At 42.5% G+C, this 17,808-nt stretch overlaps 1 protein-coding gene across 8 annotated transcripts in view; it reads left to right on the top strand.

Moving 5' to 3' along the window:
• Positions 1–8,033: 8,033 nt before the first annotated feature.
• Positions 8,034–17,808, top strand: part of DTNA (dystrobrevin alpha) — a 275,178-nt gene continuing 265,403 nt past the window's right edge. For 2 of the 8 annotated variants that reach the window (XM_019547703.1, XM_019547719.1), the window contains exon 1: positions 8,039–8,168. The gene's annotated coding sequence lies outside the window, so the exon portion shown is untranslated. Of the gene's footprint in view, positions 8,169–17,808 lie in introns of all 8 variants that reach the window. The other 6 variants (XM_019547677.1, XM_019547666.1, XM_019547688.1 and 3 more) reach the window with 6 other exon arrangements.

Here is a 17,808-nt window from a genome sequence, read left to right on the forward strand (position 1 = left end):
TGCTTTGACTAAACTTCCCTTCCAGTAATAGATGATCCAACTGGAAAAAAGTGGGTTTTACCGACACACTGGTGCAGGTGGCTTTATACCTTGCCTGAATATAAAAGAGGTAGGAGTGGTTATCTGGAGAAGACATTCAGTCCTGGGAGTGCTCTACCAAGCCTGGAATTAGATTGATTTACAATAACTATGGATAAAGTCAGGAGAATAAAATCTATTATATCTTTGGGTCAGACTAATGAAAGCCTCATATTCACAGCCTTACTTTTTAAAATGATCCTCACTTAAGTCATCCCATTAAAGTTAAAATCTAAGCCTGTCTAGACAAGTAAATTTAAACAAACTGGGCCTGTCTACACATGCAATTAATGTGAAACAGTAAACACGAGAATTTACTGCTCCCATGTGCTCTGTTTGAACGTGTGCCCTGGAGTTTACTGCCATTTGAATGCATGCCTGGAAGCACAGTACGTTGAGTTAGAGTCGGAGCAGCCCCAGCTAGCAGCGGCCCAGAGGTTCACCCTGTTAGCCTGGGGCGGTTCCCCCTGGCTCAGCATGCTGTGAAGGGGCTGGCTGGGGCACAAGGGTACTTCAGTGCATGATTAGCTGGCAGGCAGCCTCATGCCCCAGCCATCTGGGGCAGTGCCTACTGTGCACTGCTGTGGAGTTTTTTTTAACTCCACAGTAGGATAGTACTTATGTTTACAAGTATTATCCTGCTGATGAATAAATTAGTTTAGTCCCACCTAACAGGGTCACACATGTAGATGCTGAGATGTTTATTGTACAGCTAATTAATCTAGTGCACAGTAAACATCTTGTAAAGAGACAGAAAAACAGACAAATAAAAGGCAAATAATGAATTTGTGCCCTCTTTAAGTAGCTACATGTAAAGGATAAGATTGTGCCCATTAGGCATGATAAATTAAGAGTGGTAGGAAGCTACAGTGCCCCAGTGTCTACGATAGACAGGGACATTTTCCTGTTAGAAAGAATAGGGAGGCATAATCAGAGATCAGTACATAATGTGCTACTGGATTTAAGATATTAGTACATACAAGAATACTAAGATTCTTGAAAGGGTCTCGACTTGTTATGAAGTTCACAAAAAAGCCTTGCCTGGGATCATTTAGTTGGGGATGGTCCTGCTTTGAGCAGGGGGTTGGACTAGATGACGTCCTGAGGTCCCTTCCAACCCTAATTTTCTATGATTTATTATGCCTTAATCCAACCCTGGTAAAGCTCCAACAGCTGTATATTCACCAGACTTCTGTATTTTGGGTCATAAAATCATAGAATCATAGAAAGTTAAGGTTGGAAGAGCCATCAGGAAATCATCTAGTCAAAGCAGGACCCAACTAGATCATCCCAGCCAAAGCTTTGTCTAGCTGGGTTTTGAAAACCTCTAAGGATGGAGCTTCTACCACCTCTCTGAGTAACCTGTTCCAGTGTTTTACTACCCTCCTTATGAGAAAATTCTTCCTAATATCTAACCTAAACTTCCCTTGGTGCAATTTGAGACTGTTGCTCCTTGTTCTCTCATCACTGAAAACAGTCTAGCTCCATCCTCTTTCAAAGCCCCCTTCAGGTAGTTGAAGGCTGCCCTTAAGTCCCCTGAAAGGGGACTCCTCTTTTCTAGACTAAATAAGCTCAGTTTCCTCAATCCTTCCCCATAAGTCATGTTCCCCAGCCCCCTCACCATTTTTGTTGCTCTCCTCTGGACTCTCTCCAATATGTCCACATCCTTTCTGTAGAGGGAGGCCCAAAACTGAACAGATGTGGCCTCACCAGTGCTGAATAAGAGGGAAAGAATCACTTCGCTTGACCTACTGGCAACACATCTACCAATGCAGCCCAGTATGCCGTTAGTCTTCTTGGCAACAAGGGCACACTGTTGACTCATGTTCAGCTTATTGTCCACTGTAACCCCCAGGTCCTTTTCTACAGATCTGCTGCCCAGCCAGTCAGCCCCCAGCCTGTACTCGTGCATGGTTTTGTTCTGTCCTAAGTGCAGGACTTTGCACTTGTCCTTGTTGAACCTCATGAGATTGCTTTTTAGCCCAATCCTCCAATTTGTCTAAGTCGCTCTGAATTCTAGCCCTCCCCTCCAGCATATCTACTACTCCCCCTAGCTTAGTGTCATCTGCAAATTTGCTGAGAGTGCACTCTATGCCATCTTCCAGTCCAACCATGCTAGATTTGTGTGCCCTCAAGCGTCCATCGGGCTGCAGTGGGCCACAGTACTGACTCTTTCATTGGTCTACTTGGCATGCTTCCTAGGTCCAGTCTTTCTCTTGCACCTTCAAAGAAGTAGAATCTCATAGCATAACTGCCCTTGGCCCCCAGCACCAGTGTTGATTTCTTTCCATCCCCTCTTCCTGATCTCCTCAGGGTAGCTTAAGCAAACTCTGTTCCAGAGTTCCAGTGTAGCAGTGCTCTGAATTTAGGTTTTACTAAAATTGAGGGACATGTGGTATTTGAAGCAAACAGTTGCACAAACTTTTGATTTTTTTTTTAACTCTTATGCTTTTATACTTTAGTTGGTATTCAAAATATAGAAAACAAGACAAAGTAATAAAAACAACTTATACATTTTCTTGCCTCAGTTTCCTTACCACTCTTGAGTATTCTTGGGAATTTGGTCAGAGCTTTCCAAGGAGGATGGGATTCCCTTTCTGTATGTGGCTTTTTATCCAGGTCAGGGTGTGTGTCTGTCTCTCTTCTTCAGAGAACCTTCTTTTTCCTTGGTTGGCCTTGCAGCAAAGGAGAATCTCTGTTCTTCTCATCTACCCAAGTTTCTTCTGTCTCGGTAAGTCTCAGAATCTTTCAGGCTCTGTGGTTTTTAAAATCTAATGCTAATGCTTGACTTCTTTGTTCTCTTGCCTGAGGATTTTTCCACTCTTAGTACTCCATCCCCATGCAGAAAAATTGGAGAAAGCTGGTTTGATCTAGAATATGTCTGTTCTACTGTCCTAAGATAGTCACATTTGACTGGAGACCATCAAGGTGTAACAACCCTCCATTGTCCCTTGTCTGGGAGATAATGTGATATAGCCCTGACTAAAGATGAGGGATACTATATGCTGTGTTTTTCAGTGGTACAGCTATTTCATAAAATTAATCAGAATTCATAAGTGGCACATAGATTCCCAGTTCATCATGGTCAGAGTTCATAATTTGGGGAAAATGAGGCAAAGAAAATTTAGAAGATATCAAAGTCAGGCTAGAAATGCATGGCATGTTTTTAAGGCTGTGTATGTTATGAACATGTGCAAGACAACATTTACTACAAGGAGAAAAGTTTAGGGATTTAAAACAAGTGTGTTTCTTTCCTACTAATGCACACGCTTTAAATTGTTATATTGCTGCCCTTTAGTCCTGGTCAAGGGAAATGCTTCTTGCTAAAAGCCCATATAGACCATTTCAGGATTTTGGGTAACTTTTGTTTATTTGGCAGCTTGTGAATATTCTTTTCAGTTGGTAGTTGATTAATTTGCCAGCTGCAAGTGGAAAGCCCCTGGGAAGTAGGGCCTATGGTGTTTCAAGAAGGAGAGGGTCAGTGATGATGAGATGGAGAAGAGGCATCGGAGGCAGACGAGACAAGACAGTATTCAGCATACCAGTGCAATCTCAGCCAAGTTTCTATGTGCAACTTGCCAAAGGGTCTGCTTGTCACACATTGGAATTGTCAGCCACTCTAGAAGCTGTGATGGTACTCAGTAACCCACCAAAGGTGCAATCTCCAAGGTCTCCTGAGACCAATAGCTGCTGCTGACAAAAGTTAAGTGAACAAAATTCTGTTTCAGATGAAGTTTTTATATGTTTATTGGGGGGGAGGGCAGAAATAGGCAGGCTAGAACAGTAGTTGCCTACATTTTATCATTCAGGGATATTCAGTGGGCATTCTCCTGTAGTGATGTACTTGAAAAACTTGCAATATTTCCTTTCTAAGGTAGGACGTAACTTATGGGTTAAGTACAGATAGTCAACAAGCCAGAGGCTGAATTGATTTAATCTTTGCAGGTTAGTCTAAGCTGTGTATGTTGAACCAAGAAGCAAGTGTACACACATACACTTCTAATTTTGGAAATGCATCCACGTGCCCGCAGTAGCTCAGGCCAAAAGCTGGGGGGTGCTAGAGCACACCTCCCTGACTGCCAAAGGGAAGGAAGGAGAGAAGTCCTCCAAGACTTTCCTCCACTCCCTGCTGGAGCAGAAGTGACATGACCAGGCCCCAGCCTGGGGCCAGCATGCTTAGGCCAGGGAAAGGGGGGCTTTAAACCCCCCTCCGTGTCCCACATGGGACCCCAACACTGATCTGCCTGGGGTGGGGGGAGCAGCCCCTGCTAGGCTTCTGTCCCTGACTCCCTGCCAGGGTTTTGCCTCCCCCTTGAGCAGGAGGTGTGTAGCTATACCCCAACAAGGGGCTCGTAGGCTAAGGTGGGGAGGCCCTCCTTGCCTGCACAGGACCACAGTTTGCATTTGCCCCAGGGGCAGCCACTGCCAGGTTCCTGTCCCAGCTTGATCAAATAGCCAGAGCTGTGACCACGCCCAAGCTGCCATCTTGTGGGCTAAGGTGGGGATGGAGAGGTTTAAACTCCCTCTCTGGCCCCAGCCAGGGCTTGCCTGTGGGGAAGCAGTGCTTGCCAGATTTTTGCCCCCCCCCCCCCCAGCTACTTCCTCTTGTGGAGAGGGAGGGCAGGGCTGGCATTCTCAGGTGGGGAGGAGCGGGATTTAACCCCCTTGCCTCAGTGTCCCAGCCGTGTTGGCAGTACTGTTTTTATAACTTTATTATGTTTAGGTAAAAGGGAACTGCTGGCTATATCTTTTGTCCTGGGCTGGGACGTGGCCATGCCCCCTACCCGGTGTTTGAGTAAGGGAGAAAACCCTGGCAAGTGCTGCCCTCTCCCCCGCTCAAGCTGGGGTAGGGCAGAAGTCGGGGCTACCCCCAACCCCCTTAGCCTAGGGGCAAATCCTGGCTAGGGTCCAGAACCAGGGAGGGAGGTTTAAGCTTCCGTCCCCCTAGCCTGCGTGGGAACTCAGTTGGGGTCTGCTTGGCAGAGGCAAAGCAGCCCTTGTCTGGCTTTTCCCCCGCTTCCTGCTCCAGTGGAGGGGCCAGGGGCATGGCCAGATACTTTGGCTGGCATCTGGCCACATCCCCAGCCATCTGCTTGAGCAGGGAGCAGGGGAAAAGCCAGGCAGGGGCTACTTCATGCCTGCCAGGCAGTCCCTGCCTGTGGGTCCCTTGCAGGGGGAATGGAAAGGAGCGGGGTTTAACTCCCACACCCCTCGTCTCAGCCTGCTAGCCTGGCTGGCATCTGGCTATGCCCCCACCCCCTCTGCTCAAGTGGGGAGCAGAGACCTGCTGGGCAGATCCTGGCTGGAGTCCCGGGTGGGAGGACAGGGGGCTTAAAGCCCCCTCTCCCCCTCTGCCTCTGCCTGCCTGCCTGCCTGGCCTCAGGGTCTGGTCACCCCTCTTCCTCTGCTCCAGTGGCAAGAGGGGGAAAATCCTGGTAGGGGCTCCTCCACCCCAGCAGGTAGGCCTGGCTGCTGTCTGGAGCCAGATTTCCCACCCCTACCCGCTTCTCAGCCAGCTAGAGCAGTGATAGCGCTCTGGCTAGGGAGCAGAGGGATGGGGCCAACCCTGCTCTCTGGAGCAGACAGCCCAGCTCAGGTCTGCAAAGCATCCTGGGATACTGGGGAATTGGGGTTAACTTGAACAGTGAAGAGATGTGGGATAGAAGTTCCATAAACTGGTTTGACCTAAGTCAGTTAAGTCTGATCCAGTCAGGTTTATCTTAAACTGGTTTTGTCCCTTTTGTAGGTTGTTTAAGTGCACTGAACTTCTGATCTGTTAGAGTTTTAAACCGGTTTGTGAGTAACTTCTGTCCCTATTCAGACCAATTTTTTTTCAGCACAGGTGCTTGAAAGGTTTAAGACCTCATCTGTGTAATCAGAAAGTCCCATTGCTGACAGCTGTTGGTTATCATGATTACAATTGAACATTTGTTTAATAGTTTGTTGTTCTCTATGCTTGCACGTGACCTATGTTCAGCACTTGTTTAGTTGCAAACACAGTTAAGAACTGTTGTTAACAACAGTTCAGACAAAGGCCTGAGACTGTAAAATACAGATATTTGCCATGTTGTCATTCTATATAAATTGGTGCGATTGTAAATTGATATTTTCCAGGCTTCAGCTGAAAGCATTCAATAATTCATATGCTTTATATACAATCCTGTGGTTTGTTCCATTCTCGCTTACTGGGATGTTTGAGATAAGAAAGCCTTGTTTGCAACCAATATTTAACTGCATATGTGTTTACAAATTAAAACCATGCAACTTCAAATGTGTGATATTAAGGACCAGAGGTTTGTGTTACCACTCATGATTACTGAAGGCACTGGTATGAATATTTACTTTCTGGGTTGTGTGGAAGGAGTCCCTTCCTCCTCACCCCTTCTTTCAGTCACCTTGAATACTGCTATTAATGAGTAGTCTGTTTATATATATTATTAGGACCTGGCTTCTGAACAGATATGCTTTAATGTGATAACTATAGGTAGATAAGAATGTCTTAGATGCTTTGTGTTCGCTATCTGGTAAGAAGATCTTTATTTTTACACACTATTCCTTGATAAAGATCTCTTTCCACAGGCAAAACTGCTGTAAGCTTCCAAATATGATTCCCTAGTGAAGCTTATATGACAGCTAGTGAAATACCACAGAGGCTGAGATGCTCCTCCTTGCCTCCCTCCTTCTCTCCCTCTCCAGCTGGCTGGATTAGAAACCATCTATAGATAATGCTTTCTTGTGATCTTATTTCACATTGTGATTTAATCAGTGATTCTAGGATTCAAACTCTCAGGCTTTGCCTTTGACCAATATTAGATTTGGCACAGGCAGTCATTTGAGCTACCTCTCCCTTGAACATAAGCAGCCATTGCCAGCTTGTCATTTTTTCTTTTGATGTGCTGCAGCAACATGTTTGAAAATGGGCTTGAAGGAAGGAATGGGGGTTTTTTTTAGCCTATTTATACCAGCTGAGTTGGTTTCCTTCAATGTAAAACACCATGTTCAGAGGAAAATGTCATGAGAGTACCAATTTGATTGCTGTGACTAAAATTTCTTGTAACCCTGTGGGAGGAAGGAGAGGATTGTTTGTTTTTTGTTTTTTTTTTTAAATAAATCCCCTTGAAAAAGCTGTGCATAATCTGTGGTGCAAACCTGCAAATTCTCCATGTTTTAAGGAGCAGAATAGAGCCTGAGCTTTGTTGCTTCAGGCTCTCAGGAATGTCACTCAGAACATTCCTTCCCTGGGCAGCCAAGTTTAGAAGTCAGTTAATTCCTGACTGCAAAACAGCCTGTTTATGTAGAGGGGAGGCAGTGAGAAGTTTTTGCTTTCCCATTTGTCTGAACTAATGATCAATGAAAGCATCTCCTTTCATCTTGTAGAGACAGGTAAAAGATAGATGAGAGAGGAAGAGAAAAGGTGGGGGTGGAGTGCAGTGGTAGAGTGAGGTGGAGGTGGGAGGGAAAGAGAGAGAGGACGGAAGAAAAAAAAAAAGAAAGGGAGTGCCTGTGATTGGTAAGCTTTGCAAAGGCATCTGCCAGCGGGACTTCAGTGGAATGTGAAACCAAATCATTTACAAGTTAAAGATAGATGCAGAATACATAGCATCTTGAGCCAGGGTTTAAATTCATCTTTCTCTGCCTTGCTTCTTCTAAAGTTCTGTTTTGTTAGCTTTCCCTTGTCCCTTGAAGGACTAAAGTATTTCTTTAAATATAAAACAACTGGATTTATTGGAATTAAGGTGGCATAAGAGATCATGGTACATACTGTAGGGTAAGTAGAAAGCTCTTTTTTTGTGGATACAAATCCTTATTTTGTACTGTAAGGTCATTGTGCTTTTCCTAAATGAGGTATGCATTTAGGTAATGTTCCTTGTTTCCCCTTTATGATTAACTTGGATTTTATGTTTCAGTGACCTGGAATAATGCAACTTTACTTGTATTGGCATGTTTAATACATCCTGTACTTTTATAATCTCTTTGAATGGTGTTTTCCTATCGGATGTCTTTTCATTCTCCTACTTTACCCTTCATCAGCAGGATATACTGTTTGATGGAGCACTGTTCATATTGTTATCTGTAACAAATTATCAGAAGTAAGTAGCTATTTATCATTCATATCTGTCCCTCTGTTAATCAGATATGTTGAGGCTCACATAACTTCTTTTACAATCCTGATAAAGTTGTTTTCCTAAGAGACAAAAAAAGTGCTTTTACCGTCAGAAAGTCAGTGAGGAGCTAGGTGTATTATTTGTTGTGTAGTGAGAACTTGCATTCTGAAAATTTATTGTAAAACTGATTTTTATTTTTATCAGAATATGTTAGATGACCATACTGTTTTTATAACTTTATTATGCTTAGGTAAAAGGGACCTGCTGGCTATATCTTTTGTGGCAGTTGACCCAAATGTAAACAGAATTCCTTCCATGTAAATCCTGCCCTTAATAGTTGTAGTCAGCTCTTTATAGAGAAAAAGAACTCCTGACTGTCTTGTTTACAGAAAGTGTATTGTTTTAATGCCACAAGTCGGTCTTGCCTTGCAGAATATACAGAGCTGCACTTGACTAAAATAGTATTTGAAGAAAATATGAAGTACCTGATGTAGTTTATCTCTTTCCTTGAGTGATTTTGTTTGTATTATCAATCAATTCACTGGCCTTTTATAAACTTCTTGGCATCTCTTCTGTGAACATGCCTGTTGTGAATGTGTATGAATTTTGTAGCTCGCATTGTTTTCAACGGAGTTAAGTCAAAGTATGTGTGTGTGTTTTGTTGGGGGGCGGGGAGGTGGAAACGGCAGAGCTTTTCATGTGAATTTGGAGAATGAATAATGGCATACATGGGAGTGCCCTCCACATGAAAATGGTATAACATTTTACACCAGGTAAGATTAAGTCCCTAGAGTATTTATGGTTTGGTAAGGTCAGGCTTTTGAATTCTGTATTAACTTCTAGTGCTATCATTTGTAAACAAAATATCATGTCTTAGCTTCTGAAACAGAAACAAATGGATACAAGTTTGCAATGAAGTTTCTGGTATTGCCACAGATTTCCTGTGTCATTTTAGGTAAGTCGTGTAACTGCTTTGTGCCTCTGAAATTATGGTAACAATAATGACTTTTTTGCACCTTTTGTCCATCTCATCCCTTTAGATTGCAAAGTCTTTGTGACAGATTTTCTGTGTTAGTACTGAGCACAATGGAAACCTGTTCTCAAGTGAAGCCTCAGGGTTCTGTGGTAATCCTAGCTTAATGTGCCCATAATTAATCCACCCTGAGTATAGGTTGAACCCCCATTTTCAGGTTCAGTTTTAAGAAAAAGAGCTTTTTGTCTCAACATAAGTTGGTAACTATGGGAAAAGACTGAATGGCTATTTTCTTCGAAAAGGGTTATCACGGGAAAATCCAATAAGCAAGCGAAGGTCTTTGAAATCCTAAAGAGTTGCACTGAAAAAAAATCTGTCTTGGTGCTTCTATTGGATGCACAAAATTCCTGCAGGTACGAAAGTCAAAATTGTCAGCATCCTGGTTACAGGTCAACCCTAAATATGACTGCAATTTGTATAGTTCTTTTTGAGAGTGGAACAGGTAGATGAATACTCAGAAAAGACAGTTATAATAGTAAAGGAGATGTATCCATGACTGAGGGCATCATTTTTCTATGGTTGAAAGAGAGACTAGTAATTAGAGCTGAGTGAAAATTCCTATGCTTTAACATTTTGTTTTTAGCCTGAATCAGGATGGAAAATTTAAATATGGATCCTCTCCCCCATTCCTTAGGAATAAAATATTGCCCAAAATTTCGATTTAGATATCTCATACTATTTTGTTTCAACTTTTCAAATCACAATGACACACTGAAATTCCCAACATTGAAATGCATCCTTTAAAAAAAAAAAAATCATCTTGCCTCAGCTGAACACCAAACTGCATTTCCATTTTATGTCAGTTTGCCTCCTGGGAGTTTTAGTTGAGGACTATAATTCTTCTTTAAGACAGACTCTGAGGCCAGAATATAATACTCAAGAAGTCCCTACAGTCATGCAACATCCATGATGTTGCATGCTGATTCGGGTTAAGGAGTATATTGCATTATGGGAAATGCAGTCTTCCAATAAGTCCAGCCATAGGAGAGAATGGGAACTTGAGCTTTCATGAGGTAACTATAGGGAAATGCAGCTTAAAGTTGTACTGACTCAAAAGAACTGTTTTGGGTCAGTTCAGCAAACAGATGTTCCAGTATTGATCAAGACCTCCTGAAACAAAAACTTCCTGGGAAAAACTGAGACTCTTTTTCAATGGAAACTTAATTCTCCCACACCCCTCTTCCAGAACCTGTGTTTTCTGTTTCTGTATAATTCCAACAGAAAGTCTACAGAAAGTAGAGCTGATTGGCAAGAACTGGCTGGCTTCTTTGTGCCCACTGTTGGAAAGAATTAAATGCACATAAGTTTAGTTTCAGTTACTAGTAATTTTAGAGCACAATGATTTGAACTCAACCCTTCAGGTTACCAAACATTGCTTAGCCACTGTGCTGTGAGGCAGAAGGAGAGCCATGCAGTCCAAAGTACCTATGGCACGTTAAAATATAATTCTGTGAATTCCACAATTAGTAACCACTCTTTTAAAACAAGCTGCAGGATAGGAATATGTACATTCTTCTCTGAGCTCTATTCTTGAGGTTTTTGTATTCCCTTCCTTCGCCCCACCCATGTCTTTCTTCTGTTTCTTCCATTGGCACCCTGCAACTTTTTTCCAATTATTCCTTCCAGATTGTCTCAGACCTTTTTATTCCTCCTCTCTCAGGCTCACTTTGCTTAGTAGATAAGGAGGAGTTTCTTAGGGTTCCATTGACCATGCCTAGTTTCCTGTCATCTTCAAAAAATGATTTGTAGAGGGTATAAGATTTGCTTTCCAAAGCCCTGAAGAAGCCCTGTTGCACCTTATGGACTAACTGATTCACAGAGGTATGAGCTTTTGTAGGCAACAACCTCCTTTGTCGGTTCCAAGCATCTGACAAAACAGGTTGTTGCCTACAAAAGCTCCTGCCTCTCTGGTGCCTTAGGGCAGAATAACACCTTTTGAAACTAGCTTCTGCCTCACTTTAGACTAACAGGGCTAAGCACCTTTGTTTCCAAGATGAGGGGTGCCAACTCTGACTGAAGGTATTCCGGGAGATTTTTTCCCCCAACATGATATAATGTCGTTAATTGTGCTCTTCAACCCTTTCACAATATCAATCTCCCGGATTGCTTTCTGTAGTCACCGGGAGATCAGTGCTGATTCCAGTAGACTCCTGGCCAATCTGGGAGGGTTGGCAACCCTATCCAAGACTCTGATTGGAACAGAACCCCTCTCCTCCCCCCCCCCATGTTTTTCATTTGTGAGAACGGATGCCTAATAATGCCTCTACTTTTCTGCTCCCAAGAACCCTCTGCTAAAACAGAAGTTCCTTTAAATTCACAAACTTCCATTTTTTGAGCTAGTGCCTCATTTACTTTGAAAGGATTATGTATGTAGTGTCTTCTGGGGTTCATTGAACCAGAGAGCGAGTCAGACCTGTGAGTGCAGAAGCATTTCAATCAATTTCCAAATTATGATGCTTGCACTGCTGTCTTTAGAAGCTCTAGTTTATGGAATAGTGAGATGGCACCACTGAAATCCCTCAGTCTGTCAAGTGATATCAGACTTCTGTGCCTGTGGTTATTTCTTCAGTTTCTCTTTTGTACCAAGAAACGAACTACTTGCTGAGCCAGCTATGGACATAAAGTGAATTGATTTGGGGGCAGGACGTGGAAGTACAAGAGAGCATGCCCTTAAACAGGATGCTTAAAATTGGGATTTACTGCAATTGTAGTAGAAGAGAGTTGCCCTAATATGCTTAGAACTAGGGAAACAATTTAGCAGTGATATTCTGTGAGGCCAAGTTTTATTCTGTTTCTGCCTCTTGGTTTAGTATACCATCTATATCTGGCAGTAGCAACAAGGTCTTGGAATATATTCAGAGATCCAAGGAAGAGCTAGAAAAGCATTGAAAACATATCAGTATCAACGTATTCATGGATGTTGGTTCCATGGCCTTATTGTGGTGAATTATACCGCTACTGAAGCAAAATGATTCTGTGGATACTGTGCTAAACGGAATCAGGGGTTTTGTTTGTGTGTTTGTGATTTTCTGCTAGTTGCATAATCTTTGTGCATTTTGGTCATCAGAGCAGAAAGAAAATCAAGGGTAAAAAAGTGACATTTTGGCAAATGTAATCAGAATAAAAAAACAAAACAAACCACCCAGCAATGACATTTTTATTTTCAACAGAAGTAATACAAAATACAAGAGAATCTGTCTTGGTTAACCAATCTACCTTTTAGATAGCTATAATCAAGCAAGAAGGAGGACTTGCAGATAAAAATAGTTAGTACATTTGTCCTGCCTTACTGCATATTTAGCACATAACATTTTAATAAGAACACATACTTTCTCCTTGTTATTACCTTTTCTGTCTTGAGTCCTGCTGGATGACATGCTGTCTTTGCCATTACACTAGAATGTTTTTTGATTCTTGGCAGATATGCTGGCTGCTTCTCCATATTTTCATATATTTCTCATTCGGACCTGACTGAGAGAGTTCCCAGATCATTCATTTTAAATCAAAATGTATTGTTATTCCTGGTTTCTATCTCATTCCTTATTTCACTAAACACATAGCAAATGGGATCACTGTTACATGAAGGTACCCTGGTAACCTTAATTTAGGCAATTCTTAACTTTTGAGAGCTTTGCTTTGCTACCTAAACATTATTTTAATAATGTGTTTAATGTAACTTTTTGCAAGGGAAGAAAAAGCTCTGAAGGCAGAGAATTTTTATCGTGTGGAATGATATTGGCTCATGTTTTGGTCATCAATAGAGTTCAGACCTTTGTATTTACAACACGGATCTCTGTCGCTTGGAACCCAGCAGTTAGAGCATTTATCAGAGGACAGGAAAGAATAAACCGTTACTCTGTTCCTATTCCTGTACCTGGCTGACACAAGGAGCAATTGCAGAGGAAGTCTTGTTTAGCCTCTGCCGCTCTTGGCTGGGGCATGCCTGATGCTGATGCAATCTTTAAATAATTTAGCTGCCAAACTCTGAGTATGTGCCACAAGTCTTGAGTATATGTGAGCTGAGATATTTTCAAAGGCCAAATTGGGCCTGTTTTCACAAGGATGTTCCTGACAACTGTTTCCCCTTTTGGCAAGTTTCAGATTGTTAAGTTGAAACATGGAGGCACCAGATCTTCTCAACAGAACAGATTTTTTTTTAACTGGGACAAAACAACTTCATTCTTGAAAATGGCTGAATTTTTATCTGAAACTTTAAACTATAGGTTCGGCCTGACTCTCATACCTGGCACAGGAATCTTCAGCCCAAATGAATAAAATTTGACAAACAACTTGAAAAAAGGATGTTATAATGGGAAATGACAGGTAGCCATGATTAAAGGAGTCACAAACTTCTCTGACTAGAATACATTTTATTCGAGATTTGCAGAAATCAATCATGCCAGAAAAGGAGTTAATAAATAACATTTTGAAAAATAGTTCTTGCTTAATAAATATCTACATTTCAAGTATATAAAACAGTATATAAAGTATATAAAGGAATAAAGTGGTTGACCGTTTTTGTTTAAAAGAATTCAGGCATGAGAACTGTAAACCCAAAGCAATGCTACAGAAATGCTTGAGAGAGACTTTAAAGTCTTTTGTTTTAAAGTCAAAGATTATTTTTACAGTTTCAGTTAAGCTTATGTTAAGATGATGCATTTCCTTGTAAATCCTTGCATGGCTCCCAGAAGAAGCAAGTCACGTGGGGTAATTTCTCTGTGTTGCAAATGACAGACACCGGGGACTGCTGATGTACTTGGGCCCCATATGGTGGTGAGGGTATCATGAAGCTGATTTCTGTTTGAAATTCAGAATCTCATTAACTACGGAAACCACGGATCAGTATACGTAAGGAAGGATGATCTGTCTAAGGCAGTGGTGCTCAACTTTTGGCCCCATGGGGCAGGTCCATGAGCTAGATTGGGCCTTGTGCACCTGAATCAGGGCCTGCAACAACTCCATCTGCTGTGATCAGGCTCTGGGGCCCCATGCCACTCCCTGGCCTCATGTTCTGGGGTTGGGCCTGGCATCGTCCTGTGTGCCTTGGCTACCTTGCAGGGCCACAATCCTGCAGGGCTCCTCATGGAGCCATGGGAGGCCCCATGGGACAGATGAGAAGGTGCTGGAGCCAGATCTTGCCTACAGCCTGAAGGTTGGTCTGAGGTAGCAAACCATTGAGTTAGTGTGGTCTAAAGGGCCTTGTTACATGTTGCACTGTGAGCCACACAAATGTTGATAAGCTTAGTGTTAGTTTGCAGTCACACAATTTGAACAACACATCTATAGGGAGTGACCACACCTTAATGGAACAGGAGCTGGGTAGTCCAGATCAAAAGATAATTTTGACCTGAAGTGGTGTAACTTTGATCTACCTAACAAGTGCTTTAAGTCACTTAACTCCTGGATTGTGTGCACATTAACATTTTTAAGAGCTCCAGAAGCTGCCCAGAATTAACATGTAACAAGGCCCTAAGGGACACCAGTTTCTTATCCAGCAGAGCTGCACTGTGGAAAAATGCATCCTGGGCAGCCCTCTCACCCTTCCTAAAGAGCATAGAGCTGGGCAGAGTGCAAGGCATTCTGGGAATCCTAGCTCTCTAGAGCAACAGCAGAGTTGGCTACTGCTGTGGGGAGGGGGAATCCATCTCATTTTTTTGCCACCAAAGCCAAAGTCCAGAGGGCAAAAAAAAAATGCTGAATTTGGCAGCAGAAAAATGGGGGTCAGGTTCCCCCCTGCAACAGCAGCAAATTTCACTACTGCTCTATAAAACTATGATTCCCAGAATGACTTGTGCTGTGGCACGTATTTCCTGAGCTGCAGTGCATGTCATAGAGGCGCAGAAATCCAAGCAAGGCAAGTAGCCCCAAAGCAAGGCACCCACCCTCAACCCCACTTTAAGCAGCACATGGTCTACTCACCCACCCCATGTTACTGGTAGTCAGCAACACACAGGGGAGTGACATGGCTGGCATCACATTTAGTGTTCTTTGACACCCCTGTCTGAATGACCAGCTACCCATTTACAGCTGGTTAACTGGAGGTGGCTTTTGACAGAAGCCCATAGCAAGGCTTAAACTCTCTTCTCTAGAGCTTTAGTAAGATGCCTTAACCACTCTGTACCTGTACCCCTGTAGTATGCATAAGCCACACATGTATGCTCCTACCTACCAGAAATACCACCTATATGCTAAATGACTGAACGGAGACACAAAACTTTTAACCATAAACATGACATTCAAGATGGACACTTCCTTTTGACCGAATAAGTCTGTATTAGCCAACTGAAAATTAAACAAAAAAGAGAATAATTACAGTCTAAAACATTTAGACTAGAACACTAAAAAGGAGAAGTTGCAGAATTTCCATACCTAATAGGAAATTTAGTGTTGGTTTTATGTGAATGTACTAAGACACAACTGTAAAAAATAGATATAAAAGAAAACGTGTTTGAACACATCCCTGTCTTAATTTATTACGCTTACAATTACAAGACAAAAATAGAAATACAGTGGGATACAGATCTTGGCCTTAGTTCTCCTCTTCTGTCCTAAGTTTGTACTCACTGGATCTTGAGAGAGTATGGAAAAGATGTCCCTAAGCCACTGTTCTTTTTCTGGGACTTAAAATGGCCTCAGACATAACTATGACTAGTCTAAAAAGCTGTGCTAGGGAAGGATCCAGCAAAGTGTATTTCACTCTGGCATGCCTGGCCCTACCCTTGGGATGCTTGCTTGGTCAGGGGAATCCTTTAGGGCAGCTTTCTGGCTACTGTCTATACTTCAGCAGTCCAAACAGCCTAACAGGGGTTCAGGACTAATCCCTGCGTTTGTCCTAGTACTTTAGCACTCTTATGTTACTGTAGTGAATGCTCTTGCACTTTCAGTTAGGTGGTTTGTTTGATTTAATATATTTTCCATCTCAAACTTCTATGATAAGATCACTCCTGTCTGTGATAGCTAAGAAATGCACAATTATTCATGACAGCTCCTTGCTACAATTTTTAAGTAAATGGGCTTAATCTCAGATGATTTAGCTGTTTAATATCTATCTCTGAACTAATATATTCTAAGGATCTGGTCCAAAACAGTGAAAGGCAGAAATGTGCACATGGTATTATCCACTTGGCTGAGATAATACATCAGTCTGCTCATTTTTTCCCTAAAATGGAAACAAACTCCTAGAGTATAAAGCTTCCTGACTACTCAGTATTCATAGCTGTGCATGCAGAGTACCATATCAGGCGGCTACTGTTATGTCTATGAGATGCCCAAGCTTTGGGGTAAACCAAGCATAGATTAACCAGCTTTGACTATACCTATTTCACAGGTCATTAATCCTGCCCTTTCTCAGTTGTACACCACTAGAGATGAATGTTAGGATTTCTGTTAGGCATAACCACATATGCTAGAGCAAGAAAATAAAAATTGGATTCTTGTCCCTAGAAGAGAAGATTTGTAAAAAGCTTTTTCCATCCTAACCCTTGGTGATCAAGTACCACAATGAAAAGGGTAAAGGTTGTTCAAATACTGGCCGAGCCCCTATTTGATTTGAAGTGTTAAGAGCTACAAAAATATAACTTTAAACACAAATCAGGTTCTTTCATGAAATAGCATTACAGAGGAATACTTGACACAATATAGAAATATAAACTGGCAACCAAATTCAGAAGTGTACCCATGGCACTATGCTAATAGCTCTTGATATTGGTGAGCCAATATGTGCGCACACACATGCACACACACACGCACGCACACACACACACACGTGCTCTGAGGGGGTGCTTTAATTCGAGCGGCTTTGAGAGCTGCTTTGATTAAAGCACCCACAGGGTCTCTTGTATGAGTATCCCCATGCTTCAAAATGGTAGCAGGGGTGTTTTATCTAAAACAAATCGAATGAGCTTTAGATAAAGTGCCCCTACCACCATTTTGAAGCATGGGGATACTGTTACATGAGACACAGGAGTGCAGTAATTACCATTCTCTAGCAGACTCAATTTATTGAGTCTGCTTATGTTGGAGCAGCTTTCCTGCACATGTATAGGCACCCTTAGGTTGCAAGTGCTTATTGCAGGGCTAGCTGTCTAGCAGTAGTATGATAGGGCAGAACGCTGCTTGAGCAGGAAGGATATTGCTAAGGCAGCAGGTGTAAGCTGCCCTGGAGGCTACGCATTAGGAACAAAATGGAAGCCCCTGTGGGTGGCTGGGAAGCCATTTGACCAGTAGGGACAGGACTTGGGAGACACATAATGTCAGTGCCTGAGGGCAGGCAGCAGTCTGGCTTTGCAGGTGGCATAGATAGGAACTCCTGAGTAGGAAGGCTACAGGAGAGTGACTGACTGATAGGAACTGCTGCCCTAGGAACTGCAAGAAACTTACAGCCTACAGGAAAGTTAAGACCAAGTGTGTGGAAGATTTTTTTTTGTTCTATAGCTAGTGGGCTTATGTTTATGTTCTAGGTTATAGTGGTGGACTGAATGTGGCATAAGGGGTAATGAGAATAGCACAGTGGGATGCTTGAGGGGTGCACCATGGTTTAAGCCACAGGAGTGTTGGAGAGGCATGTAGGTGTTTTGAGCCCTGCCAGGGGGA

The sequence above is a fragment of the Crocodylus porosus genome, unplaced genomic scaffold (assembly GCF_001723895.1).
Source record: "Crocodylus porosus isolate Cpor-Errol unplaced genomic scaffold, CroPor_comp1, whole genome shotgun sequence".
NCBI lineage: Eukaryota > Metazoa > Chordata > Crocodylia > Crocodylidae > Crocodylus > Crocodylus porosus.